The sequence below is a fragment of the Orycteropus afer genome, unplaced genomic scaffold (genome assembly GCF_000298275.1).
Source record: "Orycteropus afer afer isolate SDZICR_OR568_19922 unplaced genomic scaffold, OryAfe1.0 scaffold00026, whole genome shotgun sequence".
Taxonomy (NCBI): domain Eukaryota; kingdom Metazoa; phylum Chordata; class Mammalia; order Tubulidentata; family Orycteropodidae; genus Orycteropus; species Orycteropus afer.
In genome coordinates, this window is record NW_006921613.1 from 9,021,200 (window position 1) to 9,047,907 (window position 26,708).

Genomic DNA, 26,708 nt, shown 5'->3' on the forward strand with positions numbered 1-26,708 from the left:
ATGCTTTTGAGTGGTGGTGTTGACGAAGAATATTGAAAGCACCATGGACTGCCAAAAGAACTAACAAATCTGTCCTTGAAGAAGTGCAGACAGAATGCTCCTTGGAAGCAAGAATGGCCAGACTTCATCTTACCTGTTTTGGTCATGTTGTCAGAAGGGATCATTCCCTGTAGAAGGGTATCATTCTTGGTAAAGTGGAGGGTCAGGGAAAAAGGGGAAGGCCCTCAACAAGATGGATTGACACAGTGGCTGCAATGATGGGCTCAGGATAGCAAGGATTGTGAGGCTGGTACAGGACCTGGCAGTGTTTCATTCTTTTGTACACAGGGTAGCTATGTTTTAGAGCTGACTGGATGGGACCTAACAACAACAACAACAACAACAACAGTATTGAAACCCCTTATATCAATGTAGTTGCTGAGTTCCAGTTGTGTCAAGTATATATGCACATACAACTTGTATATATATTTTTAAATAATTAATTTTTTTTGGTGAAAATATACACAGCAAAACATACACTAATTCAAAAATTTCTATATGTAAAATTCAGTGGCATTGATAAATCCTTTAAGTTATGCAACTATTCTTATTTTCTTTTTCCAAATTATTCCTTCCCTGTTAATATAAACTCACCACCCCCTTAAACATCTCACCAAATCTTTCAAGTCACTGCTGTCAGTTTGATCACATATAGCTAATTCTTTAAAACAGCACAATGCTCAAGGCAGATATTATTTACTCATTAAGCTAAACTTAATTAGTAAAGAATATTTTTGCTTTAAATTTTAAGGATTATCTCAGGGCAATAGTTTCAGGGATTCATCCAGTACCGATGGCTCCAGAAAGTTTGGATTCCATGAGAATTTGAAATTCTGTTCTGCGTTGTTTCCTTGTTTGATTAGAATTTTTCTACAGAATCTTTCATCAAAATGTTCAACAATGGCTGGGACAGCACTTTTATCTAAAGACTTGATTGAAGAAGGGTCTATTTCCAAGCTTATTCGTGTGGTGTTTAGTGGGATTCGTATGCTAATGGGCTGTTGGACTGAGGGTCTCAGTTCTTCATTGGCTGTTGGACTTAGGTCTCATTTGGCTCGTTGTTATGTGAGCCTGTTCGTATTGTGACTCAGAACATGGCATCAGGCTTCATCACAGTGAGTAATGAGAGGGCAGAAGAGAGTGCAAGAAAGGGGGTGAGAGCAAGGCAGAAGTCATAGCCTTTTGTAACTTAATCTTAGAAGTGATATCTTATCATTTCTGTCGTATTCTACTAGTTGAAACCAAGTCATTAGACCAGACAATGCTCAACGGGAGGGGATTATACAGGAGGCAGGGATCATTGAGGACCATTTCAGAGTCTGAATACCAATCTATAACTGGTATCAGCAGCTAGAACTGGGAAGAAGGGCAAGGTGATTATGTTTATATTTCAAAGGTTATGAATTTATGAATTGTACTGTGGTGAATTAGCAGGCATAGAGACAAGGAGCACTCAGAGAAAATGGTTTGGTCTCCTGCACATTGTGGAAGTTCAATTGGAAGGGGAACTGCTATGATAAAACATTTCCTTATGTTTGAATCCTGGCTTAGGAAATCCCTCTTAGAGAGTGAAAGTAAATTGTGAGAAGGATGGAAATGGGTACAGAAAAGAAAGGGAGGATTATGAGATAGGTCCACCATAGGACTCATGTTCTGAGACCAAGGAGAGGTGGTTATGATAAAGTCCCACATTCCCAGCCCTCTAAAGGTTTCTGCCACAACCAACACTACTATTTCTGTGGTCCTTCCCCAACTTCTTTTGAAAATCAAGAGAAGTGTAAGTCACATCAGTGATTGTTTGGGCATTTCTGTAGGTCCCTAAAGACAGTATTCCAATTGTCATTAGAGACTGCGTTTGCTTCATTAAGCTTCTACTGAACATGTGCTGATTAGGACTCCAAGAGTGTAACCAAGAAGGGTCAAGACTCATTCAGATATCTCAAATAGACAGCAGAAAGCTCTTGGAAAGAAGCACTACTATTTTGAAGACAATCTTTTCTACTGATTTCTCCTTGCTGTAGAAAGGAATTGTATGTATAAATCTTTCTTCTCTAGCACTGCTGTGGTTTCCCAGGGTTATCAGAGCTGGATCTGGTTCAGATGAAATTGTATGCAATGCAATATGGGGGAGAGAATTGCAAACTGACATCAAAGGAGGAATTCAGAATGGTTATATGAAAATTGTGCTTCCTCCATTTTTCTGCCAAGTGATATATTGACCACATCCAAGGGACATAGATTAAACTCAGGAAGATGAGCTTGGGGATGGGAGGCTACATTTGGCTTCTGTGAGGAGTGGGTAGCCTGCAGGTTTTGAGGAGAATTGAAGTAAGACCAAATTTATGGTTCATTTCTCAAACAGTAAAGGATTGACTAGATCAAAGAGAAGCAAACAATCTGGAAAAGCAAGCCTTCTTGGTTTTGAGCCTGAAGGAATTTCATTTGTATATTTTACAAGGGATTGGAACGATTCAGACCCTGAATGCTAGTCCCTGACATAGATAGGAACTGTGGGTCTCAGGACTGAACACCAAACTCCTGAGTTCTTTGGAAGCCCTGGATTCATCTCCATCTCCTGACCTCATCTCCTGATCTCACTCAGCCCCTGGGGATTTTTAAAACAACGAGGGCGTATTGTTGGAGAAAGTGGTTAGGAGTTTTGAGATCTGACTTTAGCTCTGCATCTATTTAAAGCAATTCTGGACAAGTGATTTAACTTCTCTGCAGCCTCAGATTTCTCACTCTGTAAAATGTGAAAAAGGATATCTACCAGGCTTATCTGACAGAGTTACTATGGGAATTAAATATAACATCATAGGTAAAAGCTACTTCATAAAATGTGGTCTGTGAGCAAAACATTTTCCCATGGTCATCTTCACTTCACTGATTTCTTATTTACCCTCTTATTTGTTCAATCATTTATTCATTTATCTCACTTGTTCTGCATCCCCTCTAACTTTTTTTTTAAACTCCTTTCTTCTGTTACATTCATCCTTGCTTTTGTGTTCTTCCTCTAGTCCTTATTTATTTCTCTATTCACCACATCCCACTTACCTATGAAGTTGTGAGTTTTGTGATGGACCACGATTCATCTGACAAGAGAAGAAACCATAGCTTCACCAATGAATCTATGACCCTGAGGAGCATTGAGCTGTTTCTAGAATCCTCAATGAACAACAGAGAATAAGTCCAAATTTTTAAATTCATTAACTCTCTTGTTCTCTTTACCTATCTGGCTGTCCTATTGTCTGTCCTGATCTTCTGGCCAAGTTCTGTCTTCTATTTCCTTACTTTGTCCTGTGCCCATTTCATTCCTTCCCAATGGCATTTTATATTCCAAGGTGGCTAGAGTCATCTTACTGTGCTGGGCTGTCCCCATACTAGGAAGAATCTTGTCCCCATTGCCATGATTATGAACTGTACACCAGTTTCCTCATCTGAGAAATGGGTATATTACTGTATTAGTCAGAGTTCTCCAGAGAAATAAAGAAACAAGTTATCTATCTATCTGTCTATCATCTATCTACTTATCTATCCCTGGGTGGTGTAAATGGTTTGTGCTTGACTACTAACCTAAATATTGGTGGTTCTAACCTACCCAGAGATACTGTGGAAGAAAGATCTGGCAATCTACTTTAAAAAAGATTATAGCCAAGAAACTGTATGGAGCAATTCTTTTGTAATGAATGGAGTCAAAGTCAACTCAAAAGCAATAGGTTACAGATAGGTCGGGCAACATGTTGGATATTCCAGCAGGATATCTATGTTACAGTCTTGAAGCAGACTTCCTTCCCCCTCGGGAAATCTCAGTTTTTGTTCTCAAGGCCTTCAACTGATTGATTGAGGCCCACCCAATTATTGTTGGTAATCTGATTTACTTAAATATTAATCATATGTAAGCAACTCTATAGCAATATCTAGGCTAGTGTTTGACCAAATAACTGGGCACCATAGCCTAACAAAATTGACATGTAAATTTAACTATCCCACTCACTAACAGAGTATTATGCTGTGACTTCAAATCCTGTTTCAGCTGATGAATAAAACCAAAAAACCCAACCCACTGCCACTGAGCCATTTCTGACTCATAGCTACCCCCACTGGCGGTAAATCTTTATGGAAGTAGATTCTCACGTCTTCCTTCTGTGGAGTAGCTGGTGGGTTTGAACTCTCAATCTTCTGGTTAGCAGTCAAATACCTTATGTACCATGCCACCACAGCTCCTTTATGCTGATGACTAGACCTATTTTAACTATATTTGATGAAATATGAGTCAAGTAAATAATATTGTCATCGTGGTTGCTGGTTGTCATTGAGTGGATTCTGACCCATGGTGACCCCATGTGTGCAGAGTAGAACTGCTTCATAGAATTTTCAAAGATGCTGCCTTTTGAAAGCAGATTACCAGGCCTGTCTTCCAAAGCACCTCTGGGTGGATTCAAATAGCCAACCTCTCAGCTAGTACCTGAGCACTTAGCCATTTGTGCCACCTGGGACTTCTTTAGTAAATAATAAAAGAGAGCAATTAATGAACATTTGTATGATATTGTTGCTGTTAGGTGCCATTGAATCAGTTCTAACTTATATTACCCTGTACAACAGAATGAGATGCTGCCTGGTCCTGCACCATCCTCACAATCGTTGCTATTTGAGCCCAGTGTTACAACCTCTGTGTCAATCTGTCTTGTTGAGGGCCTTCCTCTTTCTCACTGACCCTCTGCTTTACCAAACATGATGTCCTTCTCCAGGTATTGGTTAGGCTGGTTTAGAGTAACATGTCCAAAATACATGAGGCAGAGTCACATCATTCTCACTTCTAAGGAACATTCTGGCTGTACTTCTTCCAAGTCAGACATGTTCGTTCTTCTGCCAGTCCATGGTATAGTCAATATTCTTCATGAATACAATAATTGCAAGGCTTCAATTCTTCTTCAGTCTTCTTTATTCACTGTCCAGCTTTCATATGCACATGAGGTGATTAAAATACTATGACTTGGGTCAGGTACACCTTAGTCCTGAAAGTGACATCTTGTTTTTTTTTTTTTTTTTAACAAATTAAAGAAGTCTTTTGCAGCATCTTTGCCCAATGCAGTATGTCATTTGATTTCTTGATAGTTGCTTCCATGGCTGTTGATTGAGGATCCAAGCAAAATTAAATCCTTGACAACTTCAATATTTTCTCTATTTTAAATATTTGCAATTAATTTAATTATATAAAAATCAGTCAATTGTGATAAGTAAACTTCTCAGAATTAAAACCCAGATGCGTTTCGTTCCAAAGTCTATGCTCTATTGACCACATCCTATTTACCTATAAAGTTGTGAACTTTGTGGTGGACCATGATTCATTTGACAGGAGAAAAAACTGTAGCTTCACAGATGAGCCAATTACCCTGAGGAGCATTGATCTGTTTCTAGAATCCTGAATGGATGATGGAGAGTAAGTCCAAATTTGGAATTCATTTATCTTTTTGCAGGACTAGTGTTGCCAGAGCTCTCAAATAAAAGTATAGACCACCCAGTTAAATTTGAATTTCAGATAAAGAAGGAACAATTTTTTTTAGTATAAATATGAGGAAAGAAAAAAGGAAGGAAAGAAGGAAGGAAGGAAGGAAGGAGTCCAAGTAACTTATGAACACAATATTTGAGCATCTACCCTTAGTCTTAGTCAAGGTTAAGCATGAGAGGAGGAAAAGAATTGTCAACACATCCTGAAATCATTTTAGTTTTTTTGTTTGTATGCTTGTTTTTCATTTTGTGAACATCCTTAGATGAATATTTTTGCTGCTGTAGTAATACACACACACACACACACACACACAGAGGCAGTCCCCAGATTATGAATGAGTTCTGTTCCTAAGTTTGTCTTTAAGTCAAATTTGTACATTAGTTGGAACAGTTAGTACAGTTTGTATCTAACATGAGTTAATTAAATGTTTGTCTTAGTATGTAGTATATAGTGTACCTTTCTATGTATGAAAAACATTAAAGAACACTTCCAGATACACTAAAACATCTTTAACCTAATAATATAGTAATAATAATAACAAGGAAGTTTTGATGTGCCACAAAGTAGTGCCATTTGTTATTACAGACCATTGTACGTACTTTGAATTTTTAACATAATAGAAGTGTGTGTGGGAGGGGTTAGTTCATAACTATGAGTTGTGTGTAAGATAGACAATTATAACCCAGGGACTGCCTGTAAAATCTAAACTCTAACAAAACATTTGTCATTTCAACATTTTTTACATGTATATTTCAGTGACATTAATTACCTTCATCATACTATGCAATCATTACATCTATTTCCAATTTTTTCCATTACCTTAACAGAAACATAGTACCCCTCAAGCAATAGTGCCCTCTTCTTCCCTACTTCCCATCTCTAAACCAAAACAAAAAAACCCAAACCCATTGACATTGAGTCAATTATGACTCATAGGGACCCCCATTGGGTCTTCAAGGCTGTAAATCTTTACAGAAGTAGATCAGTACATCACCTCATCTGTGAAGCAGCTGGTGGGTTTGAACTGCCAAACATTCTGGTTAGCAGCCAAATGTCTTACCCACTACACTTCCAGAGCTGGTCCTTTTGTGACTGATTTAGTATGTTTTTTAAACTAGAGGTATAGCTAAAGCAATTCTGAAATTACTTTATACATATTTATAGGATTGTGCACATGAATAAATGTGCTGATGTTGATGGAAGTCAGAGCATTCCGTATGGAAGAATAGACATACAAATATACCTGGAGAGAAGGCCAGACAAAATTCCATGTGTATGGATTGGAACTGGAGTTATTAGTATGAACTGATGATTTCTAAGTTATGTATTGCATATGATTTAAGCATAAATACAGGTGTAGGTACATTTGTATGTATGTTTGTGTTTGTAGTGTGCTAAATGAATGTTGGTATGTGAATAAAAGACATGGGGTTTATTAGTAAGTAATAGGCTACATTTCAGGTTCAGGAACACTCTCAGGATGCAATTCTTAGATCAGCACAGTCACCACTTGGCTATGCCCTTAGGCACACCTCTCTAGCCCTTGGCCTCTCAGCCTGGCCTCTGCCCTGCTTGGACAAGTGTTAAAAGGTTCTTTTAGCTCTGATGACCTAGGTGTACCCACCTTACTAGCAAGGCTCCTAACCAAAGGCACTCAGCTTTCTTGCTCCACGGGCCAGCAAGCCCACTGCTTTGTCTTGTGCCCCTTGGTCCCTCGACCAGTCATCTGCCAGTAGTCTCTGCTGGTCATCTCAGCCTTTCTCTGCCAAGGAGGTCTAGTGCCAGAAGGAGTCTTGGTTCCAAGGATGTGTTCCACCCAACCTCCAGTTTTTCTCTCTTCATGGCAGTGAGATGCCCCTTTCTGCCTCTAGGAAGGCTCATTTTAAACCTAGCAGAATGACAAAATGAACCAATCCCTACATTAGAGTTCCATACACCTTATTTGCATGGTCCCACCAGTAATCTAGGAGCTTTGGAGGCATAGTGTCTGAGGCATTTGACTGCTAACCAGAAGGCTGGCAGTTCAAGCCCACCAGACACTCCTCGGAAGGAAGATTGTACAGTCTACTTCTGTAGCAATACTCCCTTGGAAACACAGGAAAGGGTCGCTATGAGTCAGATCCAGCTCCACAGCAGTGGGTTTTTTTTTTTTTTTTTGACCCAGTAACCTGGTGGGAGTCACAAAGACTAGTTAGAAAAGCCATACCAAGTAATTCACTAGGAGCTCTGGTGGAGTAGTGCCTAAGGCATTTGACTGCTAACCAGAAGGCTGGTGGTTCAAACCCACAAGCCACTCCTTGGAAGAAAGATTGGGCAATCTACTTCTGTAGTGAAACTGCCTCGGAAACCCAGGGAGGGGTCGCTATGATTTGGATCTGACTCGATGGCAGTGAGTTTGTCTTTTTTTGGTTTAGTAATTCCCTGCATCACAGTACGTGTATTTTTTTATTGTGTATATGTACAGGTGTCTATTCATTTATCTATTTCCTAGCTGTCTCCTGAAAGGATGAAGAATCAAAGACACTCTAATAACAAAAAGCGTACCTAGAACCCAAATCTTTGTCTCTAATATCACTAAAAGGAACCAGAACTCTTTGGACAAATGGTTGATTGCGGGGACTGGGGCCACCACTACCCACTGCCATCAAGTTGGTTCCAACTCATAGGGCTGGGGTAGAGGAAGTAAAATATGAGTCTGGGACATCTTATTATGGTAGAAAGTAAGAAAGCACTTAGAAAAACAATGGTGTCATATCACAAGAACAAAATGCATCTAGAAAGAGCCCCACTAGACAAATTGGAAATAATTTACACACTAAAATAAATACAGTGAAGAATTATAAACCATTGAAAAAACAAAAATTCAAGCATCCGTATTGATAATAAATAGGTAAGTAAACAAATAAATAAATTGAAGGTCGTCTTGCTTATATGTAGTAAAGTGTTGATAGATGACTTGTAAATGTGAAGGTGGTATGAGAGTTGGAAAATTGTAATTTTGCAACCATCATAGTAAAGACTGCATCTAGTGAGAATCATAAGTATCTGTTAAATCTAATGTAAAGTTTTGAAGAAGAGAAGAATATTTACCTTCAGTGTCTCTCCACAGATTGATTTTTAGTTGTAAGAGAAGGAAAAGAAAAGAAAAAAAGGCAATTACATAGTGAAGAAATTGGATAACATGTAGGAGGGGTGATCAAAATTGACATCCCTAATGGGCTAGATGGACATTGCATGTGATACTCTGAGAAAGGCACACCATCATCTATGTTGCATTCAGCTAAGAATACATATCCTGAATCTAACCATAAGGAATCATCAGGCAACTCCCAAAGAGGAATATTCTATTATCAAAAAAGAGAATGAGAATCATATTCTTAATACTGGGTTCTGTACTGGAGGGGGGAAATGCCATAAAGGACACTACTCCCTGATAAAATCTGAATAAAAATAGTAGATTAGATACTAACACTGTGATGAATTTTAATTTTATTGGTATCAATGACTATATGGTGGTTATGTGAGAGAATATTCCTATGCTTGGTAAATACACACTGAAATATTTAGGGGTAAAAGGCCATGATGTATGCAACCTACCCTCAAATAACAAACCCACTTGCTGTTGAGTTGATTGCAACTCATGGAGACCCTATGTGTGTCAGAGTAGAACTATACTCCATAAGGTTTTCATGGCTGTGATCTTTTGGAGGAAGATTGCCAGGCTCATTGGGGGGTTAGAACCACCAACCTAGCCCCTCCAGGGACACTTTACCTACAAATAGTTGAGAAAACAAGCTTATATAGATAGATTCAAAAAGAAGAAGGAGAAGAAGGAGGAGAAGGAGGAAGAGGAGGAGGAGAAGGAGGAGAAGAAGGAGAAGGAGAAGAAAGAAACCAAACCCACTGTCATCAAGTCAATTCTGACCCATAACAACACCCACTGGGTTTCCAAAGTGGTAAATCTTTACAGAAGTAGATTGCCAAGTCTTCTTTCCACGGAGTGGCTGATGGATCTGAGCCACCAACCTTCTTGTTAGCCTTAGGTGCCTTAGGCACCACACCACCAGAGCTCCTTATGTAGATGGATAGATACAACAAATGATGAAGCAAATAGGATAAAATGTTAACAACAGATGACTCTGGATCAAGAGTGCATGGATATTCTTTGTGCTATGTTTTATAACTGTAACTTTTCTATAACTTTGAAATTATTTTCAATCAGATATCACTTTGACCAGGTGATCCAAATTAAGATCACCAGTGAGGGACAGGTGGACAATGTGTGTCTCCAGAGGTGAATCTCTGAAAAGAATGGATCCAATTATACAGTATTCTCATCAAGGGTATATAGACCAGTTGTCATCCAGCCAATTCCAACTCACGGTGACACCCGATGTGTCAAAGTAAAACTGTGCTCTACTGTTGTTGTTGTTAAGTGCCATCGAGTCGTTTCTGACTCATAGCGACCCCATGCACAGCAGAATGAAACACTGCCTGACCCCGCGCCAGCCCCACAATCCCTGCTATACTTGAGCCCATCATCGCAGCCACAGTGTCAATCCATCTCGTTGAAGGCCTCCCCCTCTTTCGTTGACCCTCCACCCTACCAAGCATGACATCCTTCTCCAGGGCATGGTCCCTTCTTACAACATGACCAAAGTAGGTGAGATGAAGTCTGGCCATTCTTGCTTCCAAGGAGCATTCTGGCTGCACTTCCTCCAGGACAGATCTGTTAGTTCTTTCAGCAGTAGTCCACGGTACTTTCAGCATTCTCTGCCAGCACCACAACTCAAAAGCATCAACTCTTCTTTGGTCTTCCTTATTCATTGTCCAGCTCTCACATGCATACGAGGCGATTGGAAATATCATGGCTTGTGTCAGGCGCTCTTAAGGGGTTTCATTTTTTTTTTTTTTTTTAACCAGATCACAAGTCTTTTCTGTTGAAGTGCTTATGTGTGGACTTGAACCTCCAACTTTTCAGTTAGCAGCTAAGTGTGTTAACTGTTTGAACCACCCAGGACCTCCAGAAGTATATAACCTGAACCCAATCATGAGGAAACATCAGACAAATTCCAAATGAGGAATGTTTTATTAAAAAAGAAGGATATTTTTGTTTAGCATAATATATATACTCTACAAAGAAAATCTCAGAGTTGCCCAGAGGAATGAGAGATACCTGACCAAGAGAAGACTAGCTGTGTAGCTACTGTTACAGCCTGAGAGACAGCTATTGAGGAACAGAATTACATAAGGTTTCAGGTATGGAAGTCAGTCTTCAGATTTGAGAGCAGTTTCAAAGTTCAGGCTCATCAAGTTTAAACATATATTTAGGTAAGGAAGAAGGATAGGGAAAAAATAAAAAATAACCACAGGTTATTAGGTGGGCTTTAGTGCCTAAGGCTTATGACTGCTAACCAGAAGTCTGGAGGTTCAAACCCACCAGCCACTCCTCAGAAGAAAGGCTGGGCAATCTACTTCCATAGAGATACCGCCTTGGAAACCCAAGGAAGTGTCGCTATGAGTCACATCTGACTGGACAGTAGTGATTTTTTTTTTTTTTTCAATTTAAATAGAGTGTGAGGCCATTTATTGAGACAGGGAATCCTGGAAACAGAGTAAAGTGAAAGAAAGAAAAAACTAATAAAATGTGCATGTTGATTGAGAAAATATACTAATCAGAATAAACATGTTCTTCACTTTATTTCAGCAATGCTTTGGATGCATTGAATGCTCATTAGGTCCCAAGCATTGTACCAGACTCTATACTAACATTATATCCATGGTTCTTACAAAGACACATTTTACAGATGAGGCTAACAAGGTTCAGAGACGTTAGAAAAACTTTCCTAGTCTCATACAGTTTATAAATTGTTTTTACATATAGCCAATAAATGATCTAGTCAAAAATAATGTTTTTTTTCCCACAATGTCATGCTGCCAAAAGACAAGTATTATTCCTGAATTAAAGCGCCCCACAGACAGAGTGCTATATTTTCCTTAACCTTTTTCTTCTGAGGGATGCACTAAAGGGCTAGAGATGATATTGGATTTCCAAAGTCAAAATGATGAAATTAAAATTATGATCTGAGTATGATTTAATTGGGTTCTTCTGGGTTTACAATCCATGCCCACCAACTGCTGATGGTCTTCAGGTAGAATTTCCTAACTTTCCCCAGGAGGAGGTAATTAGACAATAGAGATATCCCTAAAGCCAGAAGGCTGGGCTCTAGCCCTGATATTACCAGCTGTTTTCTAGCTGTGACATGGTACCTGACAGGGTTGTTTAAAGGTTTAAATGAGATAATGTACAGATAAGCACATGTAGATGTAGGTATAAAACTCAAAAAAAGAAACTCATAGCAACCCTGTTGGATTTCCAAGACTGTAAATCTTTATGGAAGCAGATTGCCTTATCTTTCTTTCATGGAGCAGCTGGTAGATTTGAACCACTAACCTTTTAGTTAATAGCCACATGCCTTAACCACTACACCACTAGAGCTCCTGTAGATGTAAGTATAAGCATTACTATTTCACTTTATGTCACTATGTTCTCCAATCCTCTACTGCCAAAGGAATCCCTTACTTGGCTCATTAAAAACAAAACAATCTTTAAAAACCAAGTCTATGAGAACAAAAGGAGCTCTGGTGCAGTGCCTAAGGTTGACTGGTAACCAGAAGGTTGGTGGTTCAAAGCCACCAGCCACTCCACAGAAGGAAGATGGGGCAATCTACTTCCATAAAGATTTACCACCTCAGAAACCCAGTGGGGACTGCTATGAGTCTGAATCAACTCAATGGCAGCAAGTCTGGTTTTTTGTTTTGGTATGAGAACAAAGTCCTTGATGAGACCCAGGTACTCCCACTGTTTCCTGCTGTTTCTTCCATTACCACAACCATTTCCAGAATGGACCTTTCTCCACAAGGAGTCAATTGATTGCAACTGGCTTAAGAATGATAAAGTAGCAGAAAGAATACAGGGGCAGAGACTTTGCAGAGAATTTCTCTGTATCCTACATCCCAGACATGGTTGTGGTTCAAGGACAGAAGTCTTCATCTTGGTTCTATAACTAACCACTGTCTGACCTTAACTCATCACTTTCCCCTCCTTGATCTTAGTTAGTTTCATCATCTGTAAATGAGGGGCAGGTGCTATAGTTCCTAAGTCAGTATCAATCATAGTCTGGTAGATTGCTTATAGCTTAGTTGGTTGGATTGCTTATTAGAAAATGCAAAACCCAGGAAAACAATACCATTTATAAAAGCTACCAAAAAGATAAAATACTTAGGAATAAATATTACCAGGGACACAAAAGAGCTATACAAAGAAAACTATAAAACGCTACTACAAGAAACTATACAAGGTCTACATAAATGGAAGAACATACCATGCTAATGGATAGGAAGACTGAACATTGTTAATATTGAAAATGTCAATATTACCCAAAGCAATATATTGATTCAATGCAATCTCGATCCAGAATCCATCAGCATTTTTTAAGGACATAGAAAAATCAATCACTAATTCTGCATGGAAAAGAAAGAGACCATGGATAAGTAAAACACTACTGAAGAAGAAAAACAAAGTAGGAGTTCTCACATTCCTTGATCTCAAAACCTACTATACAGCCACTAGTCACAACAGCCTGGTATTTGTATAATGACAGACACATAGACCAGTAGAATAGAATTGTGAATCAGGAAGTATATCCATCTAGCTGATATTTGACAAAGGACTGAAACCCATTCAATGAGGAAGACATATTCTCTTTAACAAATTGTGCTGGTGAAACTAGATATCCATTTGCAGAAAAATGAAACAAGATCCATTACTTACACCCTACATGAAAACTAAGATGGATCAAAGACTTAAATGTCAAATCTAAAGCTACAAAGCTCATCAAAGAAAAAACAGGGCCAAACTTAGGGACCCTACTATATGGCATATATAGACTATCAAACATAACAAAAAATTAAAAATAGCAGAATATATAGTAGATGACTGGGACCTTCTAAAAACTAAATTCTTACATGCATAAAAGACTTCTCCAAAATAGTAAAAAGAGAACCTACAGATAATGAAATGTGCAAAGACCTGAAATTAGAAAACCAAAAGGAAAGAATATGCTTAGCATTTCCCAAGCTGAAAGAACTGAGGAAAAAAATTCAAGCCTCAAATTGCAATACTGAAATATTCTATTGGCAAAATACTTAATGATGCAGGAAGTGCCAAAAGAAGATGGAAGGGAGATACAGACTCACTGTACAAAAAATAATTGGTCAACATTCAACCATTTCAGTAGGTAGCATATGATGAAAAACTGATGGTATTGAAGGAAGAAGTCCAAGCTGCACTTAAGGAATTGGCAGAAAATAAGGGTCCAGAAATTGGTGGAATATCCCTTGAGATGTTTCCACAAATGGATGCAGCACTGGTGATGATTACTCATTTGTGCCAAGAAATTTGGAAGATAGGTACCTGGCCAACTGAGTGGAAGAGATCCATATTTATGCCCATTCCAAAGAAAAGTGATGCAATAGAATGTGGAAATTATTGAACAATATCATTAATATCACGCACCAGTAAAATGTTGCTGAAGATAATTAAAAATGGTTATAGCAGTATATTGACAAGGAACTTCTTGAAATTCAAGCTGGATTCAGAGGCAGATGTGGAATGGGGAATATCATTGCAGATGTCAGATGGATAGTGGCTGAAAGCCAAGAATAACAGAAAGATGTTTACCTGTGTTTTATTGACCATGCAAAAGCATTCAGCTGTGTGAGTCATAACAAATTATGGATAACATTATGAAGAATGGGAATTTCAGAACACTTCATTGTGCTCATGAGGAACTTCTACATAGATCAAGAGTCTGATGTTCAAACAGAGCAATGGGATACTGCATCCTGCATGGTTTAAAATCAGGAAGGGTGTGTGTCAGGGTTGTGTACTTTCATCATATTTATTCAATCTGTATGCTGAGAAAATAATCTGAGAAGCTGTACTATATGAAGGAGAACACAGCACGAGGATTGGAGGAAGACTCAATAACAACCTGCAAAATGCAGATAACACAACCTTGCTTGCTGAAAGTGAAGAAAACTTGAAGTCTTTACTGATAAAGATCAAACACTACAGTGTTCGGTATGGATTACACTTCAACATAAAGTAAGCAAAAATCCTCACAACTGGATCAATAAGCAACATCATGATAAATGGATAAAAGATTCAAGTGGTCAAAGATTTCATTTTACTTGGATGCATGATCAATACCTGCCGAAGCAGAACTCAAGAAATTAGATGTCATATTGCACTGAACAAGTCTGCTGCAAGAGATGTCTTTAAAATATTGAAAACCAAAGCTGTCACTTTGAAGACTAAGGTATGCCTAACCCAAATCATGGTATTTCATTCACCTCATAAGCATGTGAAAGCTTGACAATGAATAAGGACTACCACAGAAGAGCTGATGCTTTGAATTGTGGTATTGGCGAAGAATACTGAAAATACCATGGACTGCCAGAAGAACAAAAAAATCTGTCCTGGAAGAAGTGCAGCTGGAATGCTCCTTAGAAGTGAGAGTGGCCAGATTTCATCTCACCTCCTTCCAGAGAAGGATATCATGCTTGGTAAAGAAGAGGGTCAACGAGAAAGGAAAAGATCCTTAATGAGATGGATTGACACTTGGCTGCAATGATGGACTCAAGCATAACAAGGATTTTGAGGATGGTGCAGGACCAGATAGTGTTTTGTTCTGTTTTACATGAGGTTGATACGAGTTGAAACCGGTCGGCAGCACCTAACAACAGCAAAAGAATGGGAAAAAAAAAAATTCTGTAATGACATATCTGACAAGGGACTTATCTCTAAAATGTATAGAAAACCCCAACACCTCAACATCAAAAATATAAACAATCCAATTAAAAAATGGGCAGAGGACATGAACAGAAACTTCATCAGAGAAGATAATCAGGCAGCCAACAAACACATGAAGAAATGCTTGTCATCGTTAGCCATTAGATAGATGCAAATCAACACAACAATGAGATGTCATCTCAACATAGCAATAACAGCAAAGTTCAAGAAGACATAAAATAACAAATGCTGGTGGGGGTGTGGAGAGGGATTGGAACTCTCATACACTGTTGGCAGGACTGTAAAATGGTATAACTACTGTGGAAAACAATATGGCGCTTCCTTAAAAAGTTAGAAATAGAAATACCATTTGATTCAGCAATCTCATTACTAGGTATATATCCTAAAGAAGTGAGAGCAAGGGCACAAGTAGATATATGCACATCCATGTTCATCATAGCACTATTCACAATAGCAAAGAAATGAAAACACTTAAGTGCCCACCAACGGATGAATGGATAACCAAACCATGGTAAATACAAACAATGGAACACTATGCAACACTAAAGAGTAATGAAGAAGCTGCATAACACCTCATAATGTGAATGAACTTGGAGGACATTATCCTGAGTGAAATAAATCAGCCACAGAAGGACAAATATTGATGATGAGTCCACTATTGTAAAAAGTCAAGGAAAGGGTTACACATGGAAGGATACTTTCCTTGTTGGTTGCCAGAGATGGGAGGGGAGGAAAATTGCTAGATAAGTAAGAGACATGTGTTGATTTTGGTGATGGGAAAGGTGAACGACCAGCACAATAACACAAAGGAAAAGAAAGACATGTAGAAGTGTACAAGAGACACAGACAACAAAGATAAATAATTTTACTTTTACTTATACAAAATTCCAATATCAGTAATAACACAGTAGGACTTTGGGTGATGAATTAGGTAATGGCTCAGATACAGGAAGGCATACACATTGAAAGTGACCCCAAAGAGTTGCTTGGCTTGAGGGAAAACTGAGTTGATTAATCACCTTTAGGTTGCTTAGGTTCTTATGCTAGAGAGAAGACATAAGCTTTGGAGACCATCAGACTTGGTTCGAGTCCCCATACTGTCATTTCCTACCTATGTGATTGTCAGAGAGTAATTTCAGCTTTAAGAGTCTTAAGTTCTGAATGTGAAAAACAGGGATGATAAAATACCCACCTCACAGAACTGCTGTATTATATGTCATTATTGTTAGTTGCCATTGAGTCAGTTCCAACTCATGTTGACCCCATGTGTTACACAGTAAAACTGCTCCATAGGCTTTTCTTGGCTATGACCTTTATTAACACAGATCTCCAGGTCTTTCTTCTGCAGTGTAACTTGTAGGTTTGAAACTCCATCCTTTAGTGTAGCAGTCTAGCATAAACCACTTTCACCACCAAGGGATCTTACATGTGATAGCGTATGTAAAACTCCCTGCCCAGTGCAATAATATCAGTCCTCCCTGGTTTTCTGGGGACCTTTCCTAGCCTTAATGGCAATTCCTTGTGTGGCATTTCTCACTGAAACTTGTCCCTCTTCCACACACCACCTGAAGGGCAACAGCCTCTCCCCCTTGAGAACATGCTGACTTTCCCAGACCAGAGAGTGATTTATCACACTGCTGCTCTCCCAGACGTGGAAGGCTGGCAGCAACCCTGCCAGAGACAGATGAGAGAGCTGGAGTCCAGTTGCTTGTCAGAGATGTTCAGCAAACACATTTATAAGGATTTTCACACTCTTTTGGCATCCTCTGTGATTAGCCTGACACCAAAGGCAGCCGTTGCATACCATATGCAGCAAGGAAAGCTGCGAGCGCACGTGCCCCACATGGCTTCCCAGTGCAGCTCTGTCCTCTCCTTTGCTTACATTACACATTTCATGCTACCCAACTTTCATGCCAAGTTCTTTTAATTTCTTTGACAGACACTACCGTTCTCCCTTTCCCCCTAAATAACTCACTAAACAAGAAGTAAGTTGCCATACTATGGACTTAATGTGAAGAATTTTCAACTCTTTTCATAGTCATCTGCAGGGGGTTATCAACAAATATTTCTTTAGCCATTGTAGTTTGCCTAGCGGCATTCTGGGTGCCAGAGTAAGCCCAAACCAAATCATTTGTTAAATTGCTATAGGAAGCCAACCATGAATGTGCCCCTCCCACCTCCACCTTAGGGTCGTTGTCTTCATCTGTGGCTGTATATTTGTGTATTAGAATCACTTGGGGAGCTTTAAAAACTACTGATGACTAAATACCAGTCCCAGAGATCCTGATTTAATTGGTCTGGGACGCAGCCTGACCATTGAGTATTTTAAAAGCAACCAAGCTTGAGGACCACTCTCTTAGGGATTAATAAGATCTACACAGAACTTTCCCAACATTGCCTTAACTTTTAATCACCAGGTTTTTTTTTTTTTTTTTCAAGATTACCCTTTACAAAATCTTTTTATGTAAGTAATCAGTTTAAGCCCCAATGCAATCCTATGAAGAGTATGATTAGCCTCAATCTGTATATTTAAGAAATGGGGCTTAGGGAGCTTAAGTTGCTTGTTCTGGAACAAACAGCAAGTAAGAGTAGAAATGCTCTGAATCATAAACCTTGACTCCCACTGTTCTTTCCACTACTTTGTAGCTGCCTCATTTCAGTCTCCCATTGGATTACCACTCATTGGAGCATAATACATGTCTATTCTAGACCATGTAAACTGAAAACAAAACAAAAAACTGTAATTGCCTTAGTGGCATGTTTTAAAGTAACATTATAAGGAAAGAAAGGAAGTGCTAATGAGAAGTTGAGGCCTTCTTGGTTTAGTGACCAATAAGTGAACCTGACATATAAGGCTAGGTACCCAAACTTCATATCTGAGCTCCATAAATCACCTTCAGAAACAGACCACAGCATTATTTCTCCTGTAATGAAAGACATTCAGAGTTCTCTGGAAACTGTACAGATCCTTGGGACCAAATTTCTGAAGATAGATCATTTGTTGATTTCCATAAATAAAAGGATTAGGTAGAAGGGTGGCTTCTCTCCCAGGCTGGCAGGATAGCCCATTGATTTGGAGCCTCCAGACCTGAGTTATTTTTCACTTGACAGGAAATATTGCTAGTAGTTTTAGAAATTAAGTTAACTCGTTGGGGTCATGAAGCTATCTATCATTTCATCCACAACTCCTTGGGTGTTATTAACCCTGCTAGGATAGGAATGGGTCTGGATTGGCTGATTCTCAGCTATCTCTCTGAGTCTTATCATGAAACCTAAAGTTCTGGTGTCATACTTCTATCTCAGGCAGATGCCACAGCTAATGGGAAGGTAATAGTCAAAGGGTGCCTATTGACCTGTGATGTACTATGGAACAAATTATCTGATAATGGAGGAATATAGATCACATGATGGGCAACATGACCCCTACCTCCACCCCAGAATGCATGGCTTTCCATAGAATTTCAGAACTCACAGGGAAGAGAGAGAAGTAAGAAAATGACTAAAGTCAGGTTTTCCAAAAGCCTGGTGAAATAGTAATGAAATTATAACAAATTCTCATTGCTTTAACTTTACTTTCAACAAGCAACCTTTTGAATTTAATTTTAATTTGGTTTCCAATTTAGACTTTCCCATTGGGAAGAACATATATCGTAATGATATTCCATTTCTCTAGGCAATGAAAGTTCTCTGAATAAAGAAACAAAATCGAAATAGTTCTGATTCACAAATTAGTCAGACTCTTGTGAGTTTGTTTAACATGGCTCGGTTTCCTGGGACCTGTTCACATGGGATGAACGACCAAAGTGGAGTCATAAACTTGCAAAATGGAAAGGCACTAACTATGTCCCTACTTAAGTGAAGATCCCCCATGAAGCCATAACTGAGAAATTCACCTGACCTTTCTCTACTGATACTTTCTGTTTTAAAAATAATGTGATGAAAATGATAAAAAAAAAAAAAAAATTGTTTTCAAGAACGTTCTCTTACTATGATGTTATAGACTCTGGAATCAGACTACTTAGGTTTGTGATATACTGGCTTTACCATTAACACTAAATGTCATTTTTTTTGAAAGTTCAAAGAAATGTCATAGGAATTTATGTGAAGACTAGTTGTATTCATATATGTTAAGTAAGCATTTTGATCAGCATATATCATATGATCTATAGCATAAAAATGCTATATAAATTTTAGCTACTATTTTTAGTTTCACTGTTGTTATGATTTTAAGTGTTCCTTCCAACCTGTGTTCAAATGCATGGATATCTTTTCATATTGCATATATATGAATTATAAATACTCTGTGTTTCTATAGATGCTTTAAGTATTGTTTTGAATGGTTAGCATAATTTAATTCACAAACTATTGAAGCACTCACCTGAAAACTAATAGAGCTATGTGTCAAGGATACCAAAATGATAATTAAAAAAAAAAGTAGTAAAGATTATAAACAGGAAATACACCAAAAAAGACACAAAAATGGCCAAAAGAGAAGCTCATTCTTACAAGAAGTCAGAGAAATGCAAATTAAAGCAATAATTACTTGCCATTTTCACCTAGCAGAGTGGTAACATTAAAATGTTTGATTGATTGCATAACATGGTGAACATAATTAATGTTGCTGAATGTTACCACAATAAAACAAAATTTTAAAAGAGGATATCAGTTTGTTTTTTTTTTTAATTTCTATAATATCTTCTTTAGAGTGTGGGACAGTGGATACTGCCCTCCTCTGCCAGTGGAAGTGGAAGCTAGTGCAACCATTTAACTGTCAACATTTAAAATGCACAGACCCTCTGTACCTGGCCATTTCACTCTTCCACATATGCCATCAAGAAGCAGTTGCTCATATAATCAAGGAGATAGAAAAAAGGATATTCAGTGTAATGATGCTTGTAATAGTGAAAATTAAAAACCAAAGAAATATTCATCAGTACCTGAAATGGTTTAAAAAAGCTGTAATACATCCGTTCTTAAATTTGAAAGCATGGATTATATCTATCAGTATTGATATGCAAACTTTCAAGCCATGTTGCCAAATGAAAAAAAAAAAAAAAGTTGCAGATAAGCAAGCACAGCAAAATAGCATTTTAAAATAATAATTCAATAAAGAAATATATAGTAGTTCTATAATGAGCCCCTGGGTCATGCAAATTGCTAAGGTTGCTAGCAGAAAGATTGAATGTTCAAGTCTACCCAGAAGCACTTTGGAAGAAAGGCCTATGGAACACAATTCTACTCTGACAGATATGGAGTTGCCTTGAGTCAGAATCAACTTGATGATAACTGTTATTGGTTGTAGTTTAGATGTATGTGTAAATGTATTGAAAAAAATCTGGAAGAGTTCACACCAACGCATTAACAGTGGCTACCTCTGAACAACTACCTTTGGAAACTAAGATTTTGGGGGGCTTCCACTTTTATCGTATTTTAAAAATGACAATGCTTTAAAGCATTCCTTGTATAAGTGAAGCTACTCTTATAAAAAATTAAAAGATCAATAAGACAAGGTTCCTGAATCTCAAAGTTAATATTCCATTGTGTAGAAATGAAGCGATTTACCTTGCTGTACTTTTTTTTTGACCTAAACTTGGCAGCTTAGGTTGTTCCCATTCTATTATATTATAGATCTTTATACACTGTAGCTTCTTATTCTTTCATCAATTTATTTCTCTAGGATAAATTCCAAGAGTGGAATTATTGGCTCAAATGGTGCAAACATCTTTTTGGCTTGTGATAAGTTTTTCCACATTGCCTTCCCAAAATACTGTGTTTCTCCCTACCTATCTTAACTACAAAAACTGAGTAAGTTCCCCTACCACCTGGCATCGACCTACTTTTCTATTGCCATCTCTTGGTACTCAGGAATGTGTACTTTCAACTTCAGTTTTCAACCTGTTTTAGCATTAGTATCACCCAGAGGATGTTTTGCTTATAATCTGTACTATGTTTGACATATCTCTTTCCCTGAAAGATAGATAAGATTATTGTTGTTAGGTATTGTTGAGTCTATTCCAACTCATAGTGAACCCATGTGACAGAGTAGAATTGTCCATTGGGTTTCCTAGGCTGTAATCTTTATGGAAGTAGATCACCAGGTCTTTCTCCAATGGAGCCACTGGATGGGTTAGAACTGTCACCTTTTCATTTACCAGCTGAGTTCCTACCCATGTTGCCACCCAGTCTTCTTATAAATATGATTAATATCCTAATTTTACAGATGAGAGCACTGAGGAGCATAGAGGTCAAGTAGATTGTCCAGGGTCCAGTAGGGAATAAATAGTAGAGTCCATACTTAGAATCATGCCTCTATACTCTCTCCTTGTCTGGATATGGTTCTCCTTCTTCTTGATGTGAACATAGTTGGTTTGAAACTAATACTTGTCTTGTTTTCATATGGGGTTCACTTTGTCATGGTTTTCCTACTCCATCTGGTCTTTCTTGGTAGGAGCCCATGCCTGTCCTCACTACCCTTCTGCCTTCTTCTAGAGCTGATTCTCAAGCTCTGTTCTCAGTGTTGCCCTTATTCAGTTTCCATTCACCCATGTTTTCTCTACTTTAACCTAAGGTGCCAGATCCAACCCCAAAAACCCACTGCCATCCAATGAATCCTGACTCACACCCACCCCCCTTGGGTTTCCAAAGCAGTAAATCTTTACAGAAGTAGATTGCCCCATCTTCCTTCCATGGAGCAGCTGGTGAGTTTAAACCACCACCCTTCTGGTTAGCAGTCAAATGTCTCAGGCACTGTGCCACCAGAACTTCTTAGGTGCAAGATCAGTGGTCCTTAATCCTGGCCTATACACTTGAGTCATTGAGGAACTTAAATCAAAACAAAGCAAACAAACTGGGATTGGAATTCATCCCCAGAAATCCTGAATCTATTGATCTGCAATATAGTTTGGCCCTATGTCTGGGATTCTTCTCAAAACCACCTCAGGTTCTAACATATAACAGAGATGAAAACTTCTGTCCTAGATGCTATTCTCAGCTTCCTCCTTTGGTTTTAGGGAGAAACATGTCTTTTTTGGGGGTAATACCTGCCTTGTCTCCTTGCTCCCATGGCCAACATGTCACTTGCCATCTCCTACCTGTCTGCTTGCTCTCATTCTCCCTGTTCTGTTCAGCCCCTCTGTGCTCTGTATTAGCAAACTTACATTGCCGTTCTTACCTTCAGACTTTGCCCTTGCTGTTACCACTACTTGCAGTGACGTCTTTTTCCTCAATCTTAATCCTGTTGAGGGGTCATTAGTGGTTCAGTGGTAGAATTCTCAGCCAATGCACCTCATGTGTAGCCACCATCCGTCTGTCAGTGGAGGCTTGCCTGTTGCTATGAAGCTGAGTGGGTTTCAGGGGAGCTTCCACACTAAGACAGACTAAGAAGAAGGCCTGGCAACCTACTTTAGAAAATCAGCCCATGGTTGGGGGACACTAAGGTCAACAGGTACAACATAGACAAAGACAATGTCCATACCCTACTTTGGTGAGTAGTGACTGGGGTCTTAAAAGTTTGTGAGCAGCCATCTAAGGTACAACTACTCTTCTCTCCCTGTCCAGAGCAAAGAAGAGTGAGTAAACTCAAAAACACAAGCAAACAATTAGTCTGAAGGACTAATGGACCATGTGAACCCCAGCTTCCATGACCTGAGCCCAGAAGAACTAGATGATGCCTAGCTACCTCTGCTGACCACTCTGAAAAGCATCACAATAGGAAGTTCTGGATAGAGTGGGAGAAAAATATGGAACAAAACTCTAAATTACTAAACAAAACAAAACAAAACAGGCTTACTGGCCTGAGAGAGACTAATGGAAACCCCAAGACTGTGGTCTTTGGACACCCTTCAATCCTGACTTAATTCACCTCCACAGCTCAATTGTCAGCTAAATGGTAGGCCTAAAAGGAGAACAATAACACCAGAGAGGTAAACACTCCTCAGAACAATCAACCATAAGAGATCAAAAGGGCAGCTTTTCCTCAGGGGTAAAGCTCAGAGGCAGGAAGCAGTAGGAAAGAAGGATGAAGAGAAATGGTGAAAACAAGGAAGAGGTAGAAATTGTCCTGTTATATTGTTGGTATTGCAATCAATGTCACAAAACAAAATGTGTATGAACTGTTGAATGGAAAACAAAGTTACTCTGTAAACCAAGTCACAATTTAAAAAAGGGAGGAAAGAAGGAAAGGAGAGAGGGAGACAGGGAGAGAGACAGAGAGAGAGACAGGAGAGAGAAGGAAAATCAGCACATGAAAATCTTACAGATCAGAACAGTTTGTGTTCAACTCATCATGACAATCGTGCAGGACCAGGCAGCGTTTCTTTCCACTGGACATGGGGTTGTCATGAGTGGCAGGTTGACTCAACAGTAGCTAACAAGAAAAACAACAATCCTGTTGAACTGAAGTATTGCCTCCTATAACGAGTTTCTCTCATGGCAGCCCACACAGGTGGTTGCTGCTTCTGAACTTCTATTTCAATTATCACCTACTTCATTCTAGTGGCTCTTCAGTTAGTGATGGAAGGTGGTATATGAGGAAGTACTCTCTTGGTTAAGAGCACAAGATTCACTCAGGCAGGTCCATGTTTCCAATTTTCAGCTGCCACTTACTTAATCTCTCTAAGCTCAGTTTTCTTATATTTATAACTTAAAGTTAACAGTAAAATGCTTATAGAGTTTTTATGAATGCATGGGAAGCACTTAGTACAATGTCTGCTACATGGTGAAGACTTGATGATTCCTGTTTACTATTAGAAGTAGGTCATGAGATAGTAACACTTATTGGTTTCAACTAAAATAGTGGAAATTGACAACATATGCACCCAAATGAATAATTTCCCCTAAAAACTGTCTCATAAATATTTGTTATATGAATGAATGGAAGATACCTACTTATTCTGATGATGCTACTATTGTCTAGATCTTTTCCAGAAATCCTCTTTTGGAGTTGCCTACAAAGCTAGTTTATGAGTCAGAAAGAAAAGGATCCTATTGCTCTACTCCTCGTGTGTTTTTACCAAAAAAGGTAATACCCAGTTTTCTTGCCCAGTTTATTCATCAGCTTCAGTATCAAATGATCTTTGGCTTTTGTTGTTGTTGTTGTTAAGTTAAAGCTATCCTGAGAAGACAAAGATGTTACTACAAAGAATATGCACAAAAAAATATTATGGATTTTGAGGGGAATTTCAGAACAGAAGTTCCCACAAGAGTTTTCATAAGGAGGTTGTAAGTGCCTTGAGAACAGGTATCTCATATAAGAGCAAGTGTTCTTAACCTGGAATTAACTAGAATTGAATGTAAACATATATTTTTTCTAGTTAGAGGATCCATAGTTTTCTTAACAATTTCAAAGGAATCTATGCCAAAAAGTGGTTAAGAATCCTTGTTTAAAAAGGTTTCATTGGTGGTAAAACTCTTAGGAGAATGCTATAATATTAATGATAAGTTTAAATATTTAAAGAATTAATTAATGACCATAATGACTGGTCAGATGGAGTCTGGTGGGACCCCAAGACTATGGCCCTGGGATACACTTTGGGCCTAGTATAAGACTCACTCCCAAGGGCTGGCTCTCAGCCCAACAGTAGTAAGACTTACATGCAGAACACCCAACCCAGGGCAATATACCACCTACTCTATGGAGATACAACCCTTGGAGCAATCGGTCATAGGGCACCAAAGGGGCAGCATTCACATGGAGGGAAAGCTGGATAGACAGGAGTGCAAAACTAAGAAGGGGACAGGGATGGGGGGGCGTTACAGGGAAGACAGAGGAGGAGAGTGGTTTAGGATTGGGGATGGTAATTGGGAAGTAAAACCAAATGTGCACAAACCGTTGAATGTAAAACAAATTCAGCTCTGTAAATTTGCACCCGAAGCATGCGCGCGCGCACACACACACACACACACAAATTATGCTATATTTAATATGTTAAAGATGGTCTGGTGACTTTGTGGGTAAGGCATTTGGCTGCTAACCAGAAGGTTGGTGATTCAAACCCACCAGCTGCTCCATGGGAGGAAGATGAGGCAATCTACTTTTGTCAAGATTTACAGCCTTGGAAATCCAATGGGGGTGGCTATGAGTCAGAATCAACTTGATGGTAGCTTTTTTTTTTTTTTTAATATGTTAAAATGATAGCATTCATTTATTATAGCACACATTGTTAATGTTTAACAATTAAGGATTGTTTTGAATTAAGTTATAAGCATTCCTTCAACCTGTCCTCCTTGACTTCACTCATGCATGTGTTCATGAAACAATTCCTAGGATTCTAGTGTGTATGTAGAATGGGACTTGGGGGAGGGAGGGAAGGTAGTTTTTCTTTTTCAATGAAGAAAACAGGACTGTCAGAAGTTGATATTGTGATTTTTTTGGTTATGTTTGTTATACATTCTAACATAGTACATTAACAAAAATAAATGCCAATGGAGTTGCTATTGAAAGAACTGAGAAGTTAGCATTCCATTGTTTTTCTTCCAGCTCCCAATTCCCTATTTTTAGAAGCATGTATTTAAATGGAGAGAGTCCAAATGAAAACACAGCTATGATGGTTACAAAAACAAACTCAGAAGATAGGTATTAGGAGGAGGATTTTTTTTTTTTTTTTTTCCATTGTGATGTGCTGGTGGTAAATGAGCTTTCTGGAGGGGGGCCTGAGTCATAATGTTTGCCAATTTCTGTGGTGTAAATGCTCTCACCATGACTGATTCCAAGCTACCAATGTGAGGTCACTGAATGTAGAATTTGGAAGACAGGCGCGAAACTGATTCTTGAAAGCCTGTGCAAGGTGGCTTCATTATACCACTGCTTGCAATCATTGCCTGTAACTTGGAACTATGAAACACATCGTTTAAAACATTTTCACCTGAAGCCATTAAGAATTCTTCTCCCTCCTCTATCTACTCTCAACATCTTCTTGTAAACTGACTTACTCTCCTGGCTAGAAATGGTTCTTCCTCTTTAGGAGCCTATTGGAGGGCAAGTGAGGAAGACTGACTGGGCTGCCTTTTGATGGACATGGGGAGAATCTAGGAAGAGTAGATTATTAATAATATTTTTTCCATCACATTATTTTCCAATGTGTAAGGAAAAAGGAAAAAAAAATGAGAAAGAAAATGTATAAGTTTGAAGTTTGTGGTTTATGAATCACATGTATTCATAAATATTATCCTTTACAGATAAAGCACTATAAATATGAACCAAATTCTTTATTTCTTATCCATTTATTTATGGATGTTTCTTAATCTGTGTCTACATTTATAAACAAATTTGGTCAAGTTTGAGTT